This window comes from Hevea brasiliensis, chromosome 5 (assembly GCF_030052815.1).
Source record: "Hevea brasiliensis isolate MT/VB/25A 57/8 chromosome 5, ASM3005281v1, whole genome shotgun sequence".
In the NCBI taxonomy this organism is placed as follows: domain Eukaryota; kingdom Viridiplantae; phylum Streptophyta; class Magnoliopsida; order Malpighiales; family Euphorbiaceae; genus Hevea; species Hevea brasiliensis.
The window spans coordinates 108,555,441-108,559,456 of NC_079497.1; the positions used below are offsets into that span (position 1 = coordinate 108,555,441).

At 36.6% G+C, this 4,016-nt stretch overlaps 1 pseudogene; it reads left to right on the top strand.

Annotated features, from left to right (window-relative positions):
• Nucleotides 1-2,450: 2,450 nt before the first annotated feature.
• LOC110646666 (short chain aldehyde dehydrogenase 1-like) lies at nt 2,451-3,706 on the top strand (annotated as a pseudogene).
• The last annotated feature ends 310 nt before the right edge of the window (nt 3,707-4,016 follow it).

The following is a 4,016-nucleotide window of genomic DNA, read 5'->3' on the forward strand; positions in this document are numbered from 1 at the left end:
TATTATCTAAGAATCTAAACTTATCATTCCAGCATAACAAACCAAATTGGAACTGAGATTACCAGCAAAACCTGCCACAACAGGATATGTTTGACTTGTAGCAACAGCAACAATAGCTGGTGACTTTCCTTTCAACAACTTCTGTAACTCTAATTGTAAGGAACCCAATTTGCTACTCAACTCTTCATACTTAGAGATCTCAACCTCATTGCCTCTGTCCAAAGGTGTATTAGCAACCATAGGGCTTGAGGTATTCATGATTGGTGTTGCAAATCTTGGCTGTGACTGTGCTTGTTGATTTGTTGTCTTATTTTGATTCTTAAACCAGTCTGGATATCCTATCAACTTAGAGCACCCCTACCTTGTATGACCATTAAGATCGCAGTAATCACAATGCCCTTTTCTAGCATCATACTTCTTAAAACCCCTACGTGGTCCTTGCACTTTAGTAGCTAGGGTTACTGAATCAATATTTTTTGTCAAATTCAACTGTATTTCTTTCTGTGTTTCTACTTGCAAAACTGTGGAATAGGCTTTGTTCACAGTCGGGAGAGGATCTGTCGCGAGGATTTAGCTCCATACCTGGTCATAGGTGTTGACCCCACAAGCTCAAAGGAGCATAGATTTTGATGATAACAAAACTCAACTAGAATCAAACTAACATTGTTTTAAGTGTTGTGCTTCTCAAAGAACAATGGAAAAGACTCAAGGATTTCATGATGGATTCGTGCTTTTGAAAGAAGGATGACATTCTAAGATAACACAGAACTAATCAAAGGAGATAAAAGAAGAAAATGTTACCTTCCAAGGCTGCATTGAAAATCATATTTGAAGGTACATATAGTATAGAAGTTAGTTTTAACTTTTAGGATTGCTTGTGAAAAGAATTGAGGAGTAAAAGTCAATGATATTTATTTTCAATCCCTCAAAAGATTTTTCTTTTAAATATCATTATTGGCCTAAAAGTATTTGACTATGATTTGGTGTAAAGTTTTATAGTTTTGAAAGTTATGCAGAAAAGTTTTTCTGGTATGCTAACTGGTTTGCTATTTTTTCTAGTATGCTAATTGTCTCAACTCTGCACAACATTGCAGAAAAAGATAAAATAACGGCTATTTTCTTGAAATTCGTAATTGTAACGTTCAAATGAGTTCTCAAACAATCAAAAACGTTCCAAAGCTATAAATACACCTACCCTTGGCCATTTTGCACTTAATGAAAGTCTCTCCATTGTTTAAAATCATAAAAGCTTTCATTCAAAGTGCTCAAAGTGTTTTTATTGCTCATCATTGACTCATTTACTCATCTCTTCTTTATAGATTCTATTGTATTGAGTGAGAGTGAGTTTTAAATACCTTATTATCATTTATGAGAGGTCATTCAAGCACCTATTGAAGCTTGATTGTGATAAAGTGTTTGGGATAACACTTGGTAGAAGTGTGAAGCTACTTGTAAAAGCTTTGATGAGAAGATTTGTAAAAGGCTTTTTGTCTCTTGCCTTTAAAAGAGAAGAATAGTAAAGTGAAGACTCAAAGTGGAATCTTTGAGAGAGTGGATGTAGGCTAGTTAAGCCGAACCACTATAAAATTTAAGTGTTCAATTTTCTCAACCCTTACTCTTTACATTTATGCATTTTAACTTTCTGATTGATGTGCTCTTGCTAGTATGAAAGTTAATACTGTTTATTGTTAAACTTGCTGCGAACTGAGAAAATTAGTTTACTGCTGAATTTGCTGACATCTAATAAAATCTGCTTATTGTTTGACTTGCTGTAAATTAATATATCTGGTGTACTGCTCTGGTTGCTGTGTTGTAAACTTATCTAGATTACTGAAATTTCTACTGAATGCTAATACAATCTGTTAGATCAGTATACTGATTGCATATGACCTAACTTTAAATCAACTTCTCAATAGAGCTGTATTGTTCATATTTCACATTAGTCAATTGAGTTAAACTTAGCTGCAATTTTTCAAAGATTTTGAGCAAGAACCGAAAAATTGTTTTTAGAGTTCAATTCACTCCCCTCTTGAACATATTTTGGGACATCAATAGGAATCGTTTAAACCCATCAAAAACTGCATCAATCTATCTTTATTAAGAATATCATTTGCTAATGTCATAGATCCACAAGTGCACGGAGGCAATGCCTCAATACTAGCTAGTTCATCCCACAACTGCTTCAATTTTGAGTAGTAATTCGTGACCGATAAGTTTTCTTGAGAGATCGAAGCCATCTTCCTTTTGATTGGTAAATCATCGGCCCATTACTTTCACCGAATCGCTCAGGTATTTCATCCCAAAGTTCTTTGGCAGTTGTATTATATAAAAATCCTCCGACTAATTCTTTGGCAATCAAATTAAGCAACCAAGAAGTTACCATGTAATCACAGTGTTTCCACTTCTCATAATCTCTAGAACCTTCCTCTGGTATAGTAATTTTGCCATCAATGAACCCTAGCTTGTTCTTTGCTCCCAACGCTATTCTCATGGCACGACACCAAGATCTGTAGTTCTTGCCAGTGAGAAGCGTAGAGACGAGGATCAACCCAGGATGATCTGAGATTTGGAGAACCAGAAGATCGTCTTCCTTGGATGCATTGACTGTGTTTAGATTTCTAATGGTGTTATTTTCTTCCATTTTCTAGGAAAATCTTTCTAAGGTTTCGAGGGTTTGGAGAAGATTGGGGTTTCTTTGGTGAAAATTGGGGTTTTCTCAATTTTTCAATACCTGCTCTGATATCATGAAAAACTTGTGAATTGAGAGAAAAACTGATGTACTCATACATCTGAAACAAAGTAACCGTTACACTATATATATAACACAAAGAACAGCTCTATACACGTGAACTGAGCTACTAAAAAAAGTCAAACTAAACAACTCAGCAACAACTAATATAAATTAACTAAACTTTCAGCAATATATCTAATAGTGGCCTTGATAACAAGAGGAGCCAGTGGGATTGGCGAGAGCACTGCAAGACTCTTTGCTGGACAAGGAGCCAAGGTTGTGATTGCGGACGTCCAATCCGATTTGGGTAACTCTGTGTCCAAGGAAATCCGATCAGAATCTGGGCAACCAGTCTCCTACGTCCAGTGTGATGTAGCCAAAGACTCAGATGTGGAAAACACAGTGAAAACAGCCGTTTCAATGCACGGAAAGCTTGACATAATGTTCAACAGTGCAGGAATCACAGGGAAATATTATCCCAGCATCTTATCAATAGAACGTGAAGATTTCAAGAAAGTTTTTGACATCAATGTGTATGGTGGGTTATTGGGAGCCAAACATGCAGCAAGGGTAATGAACCCGCAAAAGAAAGGGTGTATTGTTCACTGCAAGTATTGCTTCAGTGAGCTACGGTGGGATTCCACATCACATGCCTACACAGCAGCAAAGCATGCAGTTGTTGGGTTAACAAAGAACATGGCAGTGGAATTGGGGAAGCATGGAATTAGAGTTAATTGCATATCGCCAGCAGGAATTCCCACTCCTTTAGCAGCCAAGGCGATGGGAGGTGTGGATTTGAAGACTGTGCAAGAAGCAAGCATGGCAGTTGCAAATCTTAAAGTAGTACCTGTAGATGCTAATGATATAGCAGAGGCTGCTTTGTATCTTGGAAGTGAGGAGTCTAAATTTGTGAGAGATTTGAATATTGTGGTTGATGGAGGTTACAGCCTCAGAAATTATTCAAGCGCCGATTAAGCCTTAGCTCAGTCATTGACCATGGAATCTTAGATATTTCAACAGCAGGGTTCAAATTAATAACCCCTTCTTCTTTAGGTTTCTGAAGTACCAAAAAAATAATAAAAGCCTTCTCCATCACTTAGCATCCTTCTCTATTGTTTTTGTGAAAAGAACTGTCAATAGGGAAGTAGATTGGCTCTGTGAAAAGAACCGGCAATAGGGAAGTAGATTGGCTATGTAATAAAGCTATTGTAAAAGCTTGTGGTGTTGTGATCTGATTTTCAAATCCAAGACTTCCAAAAAAAAAATTGCATAAATTGTAAAATAA